This window comes from Myodes glareolus, chromosome 5 (assembly GCF_982192425.1).
Source record: "Myodes glareolus chromosome 5, mMyoGla1.1, whole genome shotgun sequence".
In the NCBI taxonomy this organism is placed as follows: domain Eukaryota; kingdom Metazoa; phylum Chordata; class Mammalia; order Rodentia; family Cricetidae; genus Myodes; species Myodes glareolus.
The window spans coordinates 65851107-65864554 of record NC_142030.1 but is presented as its reverse complement, the minus strand read 5'-3'; the positions used below and the strand labels follow the sequence as shown (position 1 = coordinate 65864554).

At 43.8% G+C, this 13448-nt stretch overlaps 1 protein-coding gene across 2 annotated transcripts in view; it reads left to right on the top strand.

Moving 5' to 3' along the window:
• Positions 1-13448, top strand: part of Astn1 (astrotactin 1) — a 321086-nt gene that overhangs the window by 107816 nt on the left and 199822 nt on the right. The window lies entirely within an intron of this gene.

The following is a 13448-nucleotide window of genomic DNA, read 5'->3' as shown; positions in this document are numbered from 1 at the left end:
AACATGTAAGCTGTCACACTGAGAAAGGTACCGAGCCCATGTGGCTAACATAGATAAGGATAATGGGGTAATATATGTTATAAGAGTTAACAAGAAGCCTGACCTAATGGGCCAATCAGTTTATAAATTATAGAGTTCTCTGTGTGATTGATTTTCCTTGAGAGTTGCTGGCTGTGGGGTACCGGGTGGGATGAAAACCCCAACAAGCCGGCCCCCTCATGTTACATGTAAGAAGGTTTTTATTATAGACACAAGAGAGAGACTATTCAGAGGCCTTTGGGAGATGCCCAAAGCAGCTATGGCTACCTCTCTGGGGCAAAGAGAAGAGGGGCAGACTGGCAACGGTCAGAGATATCTCCCTGGAGTAGACATAATAGCAGGATCAGGGGCGAACCTCACGGGTTATAAAGAAACACTGGTAATTGTAGAGTAGGGGAGAACATGCTAAGAACTGGAAGTTTAGGATAGCAGGGGAGGGGGCTTGTGGGCTTGTGGCTTTGCTAAGCACCATAGGTACCTGTCCGTAGGGAAGCAGATCTGGCAGGCAGAAACCCATTTCACAGGTTCTTACGGAATAATGGGAGTGAGCAGCAGCAGCCCATCAAAAGTTCAGCCAAGTCTGTCATTTGGGGTTCCCTGAGGATCTGACATTCTGGCCCTTTGCTCTTTAAACGCTTCACAGCTGAGGAGAGTCCTGGAAGCCCAAAAAGGTTGGAATGTGGGTCAAAGGTGGGTGGGGAGGTCAGGTTGCCTTGGCAGGGGACTTGGGGAAATTTCTTGAGAAGCCTTTCATTTGCTGACTATCAGGCGATATCTCCTGAAGGAGCCCGAAGAGTCGGGGAGCAATCACATTATTATTGTGAGAAGTGTAGAGACCAGTAAACTGAGGTAGAGTAGGAGCTAGGAGCCCAGGAAGACCAAAGGACAGCCTGGGAATCAGCCCCTGGAGGTTGTGGCTTGCAAACCAGTTCTCTTTCTCATAATGGACTGGCTCACCCCGGCTCTCAGCAAACACAGGGCTTGTCGAGGCTTCAGTTTTACAGCCAGTATCTGACTCCAGTTCGGGTAGAAACTCGGAGGCAGAAATGGCTCTGCACCCTGTGGGCCACATATAAGTATGTCTGTCTGTTCCCTACCAAAGAGACACAGATTGGTAAATATTTTAAAGTTAAAAAGTAGTTTAACCCCTTAAATTCTTCAAAGAAAACTGTCTTCATATGAGCACATGGCATATTAAAATCATATCCAGAATATCAGGTCCAGGAACTTATTGACCACATCAGTCACCTGGATTCCATAAAGAGGAAGTCTAGCATGGGCCCACCCGCAGCGTGTGTCTCTTGGGACCAATAGGCAGGTGACTCCTGACCACCCCAGGGGCTTCAGCTGCTGTTGGGTTTCAGTTGTCCATCCATCTGTTGGTCTTCACATCCGCACCTCCATGCTTTCAGTCTCCTATTCACCTGTCTTGACCTGGTCCTGCTCTCTGCCTCTGTGTCTTCCATGGTCCCATACCTTGCCAGATAGCTCTGCCCTACCCTGTGGCTCAGCTCAGCTCTGATTCCAAGGCTTGGCTGAACTCTTGGGGCAAGTGTTCCAGCTGGGTTTTACAGTATCTTATCTAAATACTCTGAGTGACTCTCCCCGTATCTGCATCTGGCCTAGGCCTTGCACTAACGCGTCTTTAACACACCTTGGACTCTGCTCCAACCTTTTTAACTTTTTGTAATCATTCTGCAACCTACACATAAACATTTATGTATAGAGAGATGTTTGCTGTGTGATCTGAGAGTTAACTTGAGTAGTTGAGATTGAAATAAAGGTGCCTGCCTCCGTCAGTAATGAAGGAACATTGAGACTACTGGGAAACCCCAGCCAACAAAAACATTGTAACTCAAAACTTTATTGTTATTCAGTAATTTCTGGCTTGGAAATGCACAAAAGTGTCTGTGTGTATTTCTGCCATAGGGCCTCAGAATTAAGCAGTAAATATAGAGAGGGAACACATACAGAGTGAGCGTGTGACTTTCCCAGCCAGGCCTCACACCATTCACAGACCAGGTGACCTTGAGTCCTGCTAAATCATCTACCCAGGAAGCACTAGACATCTAGATCAACGGTTTCCATGGGGATATGTCTCTCAGTTCATCTACAGGTCATCTTGACCCTTTCCTCTGAGAGGCACTTACGCAAATCAGCCTGCAGAACTGGGCCAAGACAATGTCAAAAGTCTTTAGAACAGAAACTGGAAGCACTGACTAAGCAGATCCGATCCTCCACAGGGGCCAGGTATGGTGAAATCACATCCGACTGGCACACCATTTGCATATTAGTGTGAAGTTAGTAGTAAAATTTCGGTCTCAGCTCTGCAGCCTCAACTTTTCAAATGTTTGCCTGCGTGTTTACTACTGATGTGTGTCTTCTGAATATCCAGTTCTATTTTCTTTTTCTGAAATGCAAGAACCAGGCATACGGTGTCAAGGGTAAGCATGCGTTGTTTTGGTAGGGAGTCCAATTGAATGAGTAAGGTGTGTGCTGTGAGCTGGAAGACAAGATTCCAGTCCTGTCATCCCAACCCATTAACTTTCTCCTTTGAGATGGTTGAGCCTCCTCTTTGGATTCCTGGCTTCTAGTTCTATGAAGCCCATCCCTCAGGGCTGGTCAGTTTATAAAGAGGAGCTTATAAGAAGGGCTTTGTAAATTGTAAGACAAAAGCCACAGTTATGGAGCTGAGTCTTCATGGCTTTTCTTTGGCCCTTTACTTTCTCAATGAATAACACAACGATGGTACCTGATAAAATAACCGCATCTCATGGCAACTGGAGATGGTTGGAAGGTCACACTGGAGAATGTTGGAGTGAGAAGAGGCTTTCCCCTGCCTTTCTGCAGGAGACAGTGGTGCAGAGAGGACAGCCTAGAGAAGCGAATGTGCCCTAGCTGTGGGTGCCTGCAGGCAGCACTCAAGCTCACGATGGAAGCTCACGTGGCTGCGGGAAGGAGATGGAAAGCCTCACTTCCAAGGAGACTATGAGAACAGAATGCCCCTTGAGTGCAAAGGATTTTGGGATTTATAGTAAGAGGAGATCAGGCCAATAAGTCTACATAGTGGGACCTAGCATAACACCAAGGAGGCTCCACTGTTACTTTAATAGAGTCTCATTTTCTGGTCTACTTCTCCCACTGCCATACATCATCCACCTTGGAGGATATGTCCTTATTTTACTTTATTTTATGAGACAGGGTCTCACCATGTAACCTTGACTGAATCTCACTACGTAGACCAGGTTAGCTTCAAACTGACAGAGATCTGCCTGCCTCTGTCTCCTGAGTGCTGGGATTAAAAGTGGGTACCACAATACCCAGAAGAACCTGAACAATTAAGTCAGGATCATGTTGTCAAGTACCTGACATTCAACTCACTGCAAATCTTACATGCCAGTTTTCAGTGGGCACTGATACCAGCCAGGACATCCTTAGACACAAGTCCAACCACTGGGTCTTAAAGCAACGATAATATTGTTTGACTCCTGTCAGACACACAGAAAAAAGTATTCAGGTTTCTAAATAGCACTTCCAGGAATGTGTCATTGCCCTGGATCCATTTGAAAGTACCACTTACCTAATTCTGTCAAACTTATTGCTCAATTTTAATATTTTTATGAAAATCACAACTATGATGATGCTGGTCTTTGTTGTCTGTTCAGCCAGAAACTGCTAAACACCTGGTTTGCTTGTCTCCTGAGACTGGGATTTGTAAAGCAAGAACCAGAATGATATTGAAGAGTGGCCTTAAAATCAAGAGACCTTGATTCTTCCTTCTCCCCATTCTAGTGCATACTAACTGAGTACGTCTGGTCAAGTGGAACTAACTTCTCTGGAACGCAAGTTCTTTACCGGTAAAGTAGGGAGATATAATCTTACACTGAAGGGTCATTGAGGATTAAGGCACTCATGAATAGAGAGAGCTGTTCAGCATAGCCAACACCCCTTGGGGATTTCATCACTTGTCGAGTTGAGTCATGGACAGTCAGAACAGAAATATAATTGAATGAGAACTAATTAGAAGGGGAAATGAATCAAGATAACTTAGAGCAAGTAAGACACCTTTCCATACACTACTTAGAGATGGTATTTTTCATCATCAACTCCCCTTTTCCAACTACTTTTTTTAAGAGAGATGTTTTTTTCATTTATTTATTATCGCAGCTGTAGTTTCCCTTCCTCCTTTTCTCCCAGACCTTCCCCTCCTTCTTTCCCTACCCCTTAATCCATTCCTCCTCCATTGATGTTCAGGAAAGGGCAGGCCTCCCATGAACATCAACAAAACATGGCATATCAAGTTGCAGTAAGACTAAGTATTTCCCCATTTATTAAGGCTGTACAAGGTAACCCAGTATGATAATTGGATCTCAAAAGCCTATAAAAGAGTCAGAGACAGTCCCTCTTCCCTCTGTTAGGAGTCCCACAAAAGAACCAGGCTACACACTGTAACTTATATGCAGAGGGCGTAGGTCAGTCCCATGCAGGCTCCTTGGTTGTTGGTTCAGTCTCTGTGAGCCCCTGTGAGCCCAGGTTAGTTGATTCTGTGAGTTTTATTGTGGTGTCCTTGACCGCTCTGGCTCTGTAGTCCTTCCTCCCCTTCTTCTGCTGGATTCCCTGAACTCCATCTAATGTTTGGCTCTGGGTCTGCATCTGTTTCCATCAATTATGGGATGGAGCCTCTGAAGCCACAGAGACTCCCAACCTTGAAACAATCTGTGATATGAGAATTACACCACATCCTGAAGCCTTTGTTAGCAAACGATCAGGAACATCAGAAGAAGGGATTCGGGTACACAGGGCTCTTGGTGAATCTAGTGGGAAGTTTCCTTATAATTACCTTGCAACAAGTGTTCTGGGTTTCTAAATCCCAGGTGTCCATATTGCTCCCAGTGCTACACAGCAGAGGAGCAAACACCCCCACCCCCCAAGACCCATAAGGCTCAAATTAGAATTCCAGCGGAGAAACCTTAGACTTCAAATGACTTATTCTTCCCACAATGTATGAAGCGATCTATAAATACATATTTTAACATCATGGAGTTTAAATATTATTACACTTCTTACTTGATGTCAGATTTTGTTAAATGCATGTCGTTATCTCAATTTACAAAGGTCAGCCATGTGGCAGTGGAGAATAGAACTAGATGTAAGTTAAAAAAAAAATTCCCTTTACCAGTACATCTGCAGCTCAGATAACCCAGTCCTTTTCAAAGAGCTTTGGGCTTTCTTTTCCCCCTTTTCAAATGAGATTTTAATGAGTATCATGTGGATAAACTCTTTAGCGAGGTTTGAAAAGATCCAGAGAAACACTGTGGTAGGAACAAGCAAACCATTTTGGATGAAATCACAAGCCATTTGAATGCTTCTCGTCTCTCTGGTTGTGTCAGAACCTTTTGGCTGCATCTTTCCCCCCACAGGAATGTTTTCGTCTCCATGGCTAGGTAAACAGACTGTGCGTGAGGTTGCCCAATTGCTATTCATGCCAGCACCGAGAAGCATAGAGTGACCTACTTCCTGTAGCATCCATAGAAAGCTTCATTGCTTTTTGTGGAAGCTGATTTAAAAAGCCACCCTCTGCTTCTCACAGCTCCCACCCGCAACTGCCCTCCGAGTTGGCATTCTGGGGACTACCCAGGCCCCTTATTTTCTTCCTTTCTCCATCCTTACTCCCTGCGTTGATTCATTTTATTTCACCTTTGTCCATTCCTGGAAAAGAAATGGGTGGGTGGGACGCTTTAAAGGAAGTTAACATTTCAGATTATTAGAGTATAGCGTTTTCAGAGAATACGTTAGGGGTGTTAAGGCAGGTCAGGTGATGTTTTAGCTAGGCTCTCCTCATATACATAATGTACTGAAGGTTAGTACCTGGCTGAAAGCCATTTGGAATGTGGCAGAGTCCCCGTGAGGGATCCTAGACTGAAATTAGACACTTCAGTCAACCCTAGCTCTTTAGAAAGACAGACTTGATTGACACACAACTAAGCCAAAGGTCATGAAGAAAGTCTAATTTGAAAATCTCTTGAGATTATTATCCAGTTGTCTTGCAGTAATGGAACTAGCCTGCACCTGACTTGGGTCTGACTTTCACCAAGTGTTGTACTTGATTTTGTGACATCAGCAATCAGCAAGAGGTCAGAACTAGAGAGATCTTGGAGACTTCCGTCCCATCACCTGAGGACAAGGGATATGAGCTCCAGAGAGATCCACAGAATTCCTTCCACGCTCTGGTTCAGTTGTTTGTGTGACCTGTGATCCCATGTCTCATCCCCGGGACAGCGATCTACTGAGACCTTAGTTTATATCATGTGGGGTGAATGCCACTAAGCTGAGGATGTAGGCATTCAACAGCCTTCATCTAGTCATGGGTGAATTCTCGACTCCAAATCTCAGTAAATCAAGAGGGTTCTGGTTACCTGAGAAGGGAAATTCCTGGGCTTCTGTTGGTAGCTGTTCGATGCTTTAAGCTGTCTTGATCTGAATCTTTGCTTTAGATGGTGCTATAGCCATTGATGAAGTTTATTTGGAGGGAGAGGATCGAGAACAGGATAATAGGAAACATCTCTGCGGTGCCAGTGAATTGAATGCAGAAACCACAATAGGAGCTGCATTCCTGACTGGTCTATGGACGTCTTCACAAAAGAATCCTCTGGCTCTGGGATCTCACATTTTGTCCTCTTAGCTAGGCATTAGCAGGCACACACTCCAGGCAAAGCATCAGCACTCCTGATTCAGGCCCAGCAGAGCGAGCAGTCTTATACGGTCCTCACTCTCGGATGTGGGATCACTCCACATGACAACTCCAAAGCGGCTGGTCCCCGCGGTGAGATAGAGGTGTGCAGTACCTCAGCCAGCTCAGCCCAAGGCTGGTCTCATCTCATGTCTCTTCACTTTGTCCTTTCTCTCTACTTCCGTCTCCTCTGTCTACCCCTCATCTTCCTTCACAGATGGCCAAGACACTAATGTGCTGCTGTCATTATGTTTATGAAACAAGTTGAGGTCTTTAGAGGCTGCTGTTCCAGAGACATTAAAGCCTGGTATCACGTTTGATACCAGGGTGGAGATTTGCAAGATAATTAGTGATCCCTGACTGTTATTAACCCCTGACTTAAGCAGGCGATTTCCTTACAAAGGTGTTGAAAGTTAATGCCACGGTTAATAGTTTCAGTCAGAAGACCATAATGAAACCATGTGGAAAGCTAGACCTACCATCAATATCTTTCAAACGCTGAAAAGTGGGGAATGGAAAGGGACAGTTAAAAAAAAAACAAAGAAAGAAAGGAAAGGAAAATGAAGTAGCCTAGTTCTGTCACAGGCCCAGCTTTCATAATATTTTTAATAGTCACTATCAGAAAGACAAGACACAACTGTTACATTTCAATTTAGCTGGTTGGTTAGCACTATTAATGATCTGACCTCAATATTATTTTTTTTGTTTGTGTGTGTACATCTCTGGAGGTTAGGCATTGGATTTTCTCTTCTGTCAAACTCTGCCTATTCCTCTGAGACAGTCTTCTGACCTGAAGCTCTGTGGGTTTTTTGTTTTGTTTTGTTTTGTTTTAGATGGTGAGCAAGCCTTTGGGATCCTACTGTTCTTACACTCCCCTAATGTCAGGGTACAGGCCTGTGCCCACAATTGACCTTTTACAGTGGTGCTATGGTATTGATGCTTAAGCAGCAAGTGTTATGACCTACTGGTGCGAGAGAATTGTCTGTATTCTGTCAATCATGTATTTTAATAAAACGCTGATTGGCCAGGCAGGAAGTAGAGGCGGGTCAACCAGACAGGAAGAAGAGGCAGGACAATGAGAATAGGAGAAGACTAGGGGGGAGGAAGCTCCCTCGAAAATTCCTGCGCAGACCACTGAAGAAGCAACATGTGAGCTGACACACTGAAAAAGGTATCAAGCCATATGGCTAACATAGATCAGAATAATGGGTTAATATAAGCTATAGGAGTTAACAAGAAGCCTGAGCTAATGGGCCAATCAGTTTATAACCTAATGTAGACTCTGTGTTATTTTCTTTGGGACTTGCCGGTTGTGGGGTACTGGGCGGGACAGATACCCCAACAAGCCGGTCCTTCATGTTACAACCTACTGTATCACCTTCCCCCTGAAATTAATTTTTATCATGCAAGGAAACTCACAATGGCCCCTGGGATAGCATATAGTGGAGGTGGAGCTCGTTTTTATTTTCAGAGATGTTCTCTATTACATGAAATTATTTCACAAATAACATAAAGTCATTTGTAATGTCATACTTATAATTGAAAATAACCGATAAATCTAAATAAGTTGGAGATGCCCCCTATCCTCTACCAGCACGGACCTTGCTTAGTGGTGCATGCTACTGTTCCTTCAATGGAGCTGACTCTTCCCTCACTCTATTCTTGGGCGAGTCCCTCAGAAAGCATTTTAGATTTGGTTTAGAGGAAAGGTTGTGTGAAGACAAAACTAAGTTTGAAAATCTAAGCAAGGCCTTTCGACAGGAAGAATGGCCACCAGGAGTGTCAACGTGAACCTTGAAAGATCACAGGATCAGTTCAGCAGGTGCCCTCCACATGAGGCCAAGCATGGACAAGCTAATGTCACCTCCTGCCTTGACCTCAACAACCGCACTGCCTCATTACTACTCAGCAGAAGTCAGCTGGAAACTCAAGCTTGCTAGCAGTGAAAAGGGGTCCCAAGATACTCAGACTGCTCTAATATGCTCTAAGCAATTCACCGAATTAAATGCTCCTTAAGAATTTTCCCAATTAAATCTATACTCCAATTGGAATTGTCTAGTTCGTTGAAGGAGGGCATGGCGGATCTGGTACTTAGGAGAAGATTCTGATACTGACATGATGTTTCTTGACAACTCTGATCAGGTCCTCTCAGCATGAGGACATACACGAAGGGAGAAGGCATGTGGAGGAGAGTGAGGGCATGTTGTAACGTCAGGTGTGGAACAATTTCTGCAGCAAAGTTTTGAGTGTCCTGACGTAACCCCACAAAGAGACGACAAACTCTCAACCCACAAGCTATCATTAGAGCAATGACTAAGGCTAATTAAAAGTGATATCATCTCACTCTGCCTTTTTCAGCCCAAACTTTTCTCTCCTAGAACTTTCCCTGCCCAATGTTCCACCAGTACAGTTCTCTGGGGGCATGCAGCGCCAACGGTCTCTCGTAGGAACCGGATGTTTGCAGCAGTGTGATGAGGGGCTTCCTCAACAGACTGGTGTACAATGTGATGTTGGGTGTATATCTTGAAGTCTATACACACATCTTCTCAACCCAGGTGACTCGGACCTGAGAAGAGGTTTGACATTATTGGTGACATTAAACTTAACATGCTTTCTGGTGCCCACGTGATTATCAAAGTTATCAAGAAATCTTGAAGGTCATCTACATCATTGCATCTTCCCAGAGATGAGGAAGCTCAGAGTTAGGAAGCTTGTTCAAAGTTCCTCAGATGATGGCTAGTCCTCCTGGGTCCTACTTCTCTGTTTAGTCACTGAAGAATGCCGTTTTTCATTCTGAGTCTTGTTGATCATTATCTTGGTTCATGCTTCTGCCTAATAGAATTGGGAATGACTTTCCCCTCGCTGTGAACTCCTTAGCATGGCATTCAAGACTCTTACAAGTGCCATTAATCTGGATTCTGAGAGTAGGTCCTCTGAGGTTCTCCTCCATATCCCACACCCCTGCAGCTTAACTAGACCTCCTGTGATTTTGACAACATGCATCATCCTTCTGTTCCCTTGCACATACTGAGGCCTTCAGCTACAAGTGTGTCTCCAGTATCTTCCACCGTTTTCTTACTTCCCATCAGTGTTTACCCAGCCAAGTCTCACCCAACACGCAGCATTGCTGTCGCTTAACCCTGGCCACATCTGAAATTTCTTGCACTTGGAGAGCAGGAATACATGGTTTGATTTCCAACCATGACAAACGTAATGTCCCATAATGTGATCCTGTAATATTTGTTGCATACAAGAAGGAGTGGCGCTCTGCTTTCTTCATATTGCAGGATTTGGGGAGATACTGAAGACATGAGGTTTGTAGGAGCAAGGATAGACATGGGGAGAGATGGGACAGCCTTCCCTTTCTGGAGACCTCAGCCCTACTGTGTGCTGAAAGAATCAATGCTTGTGACAACTATGGGAGCTGTGACATCTGGAAATAACCATAAAGGATCCTATTGGCATTTGTTTCATTCAGTAAATTGCCGCAAAGGTCCTGAGTGAGCCTCAGTGGCAATCCTCTGAGGCTTTGGATTGGAGTAACCATTTTATCACCTCCCCAGTAACACCCTTGGCGTCTCAGGACTGGCTTGAATTATAGTTCTTCTTGGGGGAGGAGCATCCACACCATTGTGTTTATGTTAATGTTCCAAGCTCAGATTTTGATCTTGATGGTGAAGAAGTTGGCAGAGCATTTACTATGTCCTATTTGGTCTTTCATCAGCTGATCGAGCCAGATATAGCATAAATATAAATATGTTGCTAGTTTAGCATTTGAGCTCTTTCATGTCAGATCCTATGAGGAGAGGGGAAAATGCCAAGTAAGAAACTATCATCTCGTAATTATCTTGAAACTAAGAATTGATGAATGCCCATGGCAGACATGGTGCCCTCTTTCCTTCCCTCTCTTGCCCTCTACAGTGAGCCAAGTTTGCATAGAATCATGATATCACCATTCCCAGGGATGGGAATGTTTAACCCACAGAAGGGTTTTAGAGGGTTAGCCTGGAAGCCACTGCCAGACTCTGTGCAAGCCTCACTGCCCCATGGAGCACTTTGTCAGAGTCCTTGCTGCTCCTCTTCTTTCTTTGGTACCCCCATGCCTAGTGCCATGAAAAGCAATACCTGCCTCTTCATTGAAATATAGTAGCTGTTCATAGGTATAAAGTTTTTTTAGTGAGCTGATGAAGATGTTCTAGAATTAGACAGTGGGTGAGGGTTATACAACACGATGAATACACAAAATCTCACTAAATTAAAAGGTGACTTTATGGCATTTGTATTGTATCTCAGTTTAAAAATAAGTCATGCAATACTAAGATCTGGAACAAAAAATTAGATCATTATAGTTGCTAAGGTCATAAAACACAACATGGCCTTCATACTTTAGGATGTTTTCTCTGTCTCTGTCTCTGTCTCTGTCTCTCTCTCTCTCTCTCTCTCTCTCTGTGTGTGTGTGTGTGTGTGTGTCTACATATTCTGAGGTCATGTTGTCTGCTTTGTGAGAGGAGTAGGAGACATTTAATGGTTTCTCTGTCCCTGTCCTGTGTCAGGTTGGGTGACTTTGGTTCAGGTACTTCCTCATCTGCTAGCTTGGTTAAAACAGAGGTAATGAGTCTGACCTACTTGATGAAGATCTGCTGGGAAACAAAATCTAGTTTGTGAAGTGATTTAAAGGGACAGGTGCTACGTCCTTTTGAATGGTTATAGAAGGGGCTGAGTGGCATCCAGACATGTCTGGGATAAATCTTAGACTAGGTGGAGATGGTTCTTGAAAAGAAGCTGGGCTTGATTACGCCATAAATGCACTGGCGGGAACTGGAATACTGATGATTTTTATCTCTGCTGAGATAAATACAGACTTTGGTTCCCTGTGCAGTGGTCAAACAAGGGCTTGGGGAGGATAAGTTTGTAGGGGAGGGTGCATTTGTAAGGAGTCTTCTAAAACATTGATAGATGAGAAAGCGTGAGTGGTGCCTGCGGGATATACAGCCATGTGCCTGGAAGAGTTGGTGATTATTGGACCTGCACTCAATTTGTTGGACTCTTGCTGCTATAAATGCTTACCTTCAGAGGATGCATCCAAGATGTTTCCTCAATTCTGAATGTGGAAGACTCTTTAGAGGAATGGTGGAGGTGGGAAGCTAGTATCCCCGCTACCGGAAACAAATGCAGAAATGCCTTCTGAAACCCAGGTCTGAAATGCAAATCTTTTCTTCTCGATCTCTTTGCCTTCTTTAGCTCCCTGGATTCTAGGCCAATCGTATGCAAGATCTCAGTTGATATACCAGCCTGATGGATGACAGAGCCTTTTAGGCAACAGAAAAGAAGGGCCAGGCATGAGGGGGATTCTTTGTCGGCAGCTCTCCCTCAGTCTCAATGTACTCTTCTCCCTGGGGAGTGTGCTGTTGAATGAGGGAGGTCATCATACCAGTGCCTTTCAGGGGTAGGCGAATGACTTGTGTCTCATATAGGACCTCAGTGACATGCAGAGAAGATGAATGGATATATCTGTTCCTTCCCCGTATCCTTCGTTGGTTGTCTGGTCATCCCTTTCCCTTTCCGATTTACCATGAGGCATCTTTTTCCTCATAGAAGACCATTTATTTACCTTCTTGTCTGTTTTTCTGAGGTCAGTTCCTCCACTCACAGTCCCACCAGGATTCATTATGCATATTCAGTCATGGTAGACTGCTTTAAAACATTGTGAAGGTCATCATTTCAGTTAGTGTCTGAGTGTCTAGCACAGGGCATGGTTCATAGTGCATTTCTGGTCTGTGACTATTAAATGAGTGGCTAAATCAATAAATAATATCAGCTCTTCCATAAATAGTGAAGGATAATTATAAATTCTATACATATTTAAAATTGTTTTCCTCTGTGTGGTTGTGATACTTGATGAGAAAATATTCTAAATGTGTCTATTAAATCTTTTTTATATCTATGTCATAATTTTTTGGCTAAAGCTAATAAATTTTGAGAGAAGAAGCATGCCTTTTAAAAATGAAATTTTGTAAACTAATGATTTGTTAAAATGTGTATAACAGAACACTGGTCCCCCTTTGGGGTTGTAGTAGCTGTTAAAGGAAACATGGTCTGAAGGTTAAGCAAAGTCCTGGAAAAGGTGGATTAATCCATTTTCTCTAGTATTAGATGCCTGATGTGATATCACTTAGGACTAAGAGAAAAGAGGGTATGTACCCAGGGTGTTCCTGCAGCAGCAGCATAGTGTTCTAGGAGGCCGCTTTTTTGTTCCTGGCTACTCAACCCCAAAATAACCACACAGAAATTATATTATTTGCAATACTGTTTGGCCAATAGCTTAAGTATATTTCTGGCTAACTCTTATATTTTAAATTAACCCATCTCCATTAATTTGTGTATCACCACGAGGCTGTGGTTTATCTGCCTCTGCTATATGGCGGGGCTATATGGCTTCTCAATGACTCCACCTTCTTTCTCCCAGCATTCAGTTTTGTTTTCCCCACCTAGCTAAGTTCTGCCTTGCTATAGGCCAAAGTAGATTCTTTATTCATTAACCAATAAAAGCAGCACATAGACAGAAGGACTTTATACATCACCATAGCTTGTACTACAGTGCAGAAGGCAACAGAGTTTTTAGGTATTTTTCTATTGATGATAACCTGGCTTTCATCCAAATCCCTGAGAAGTGAATGGG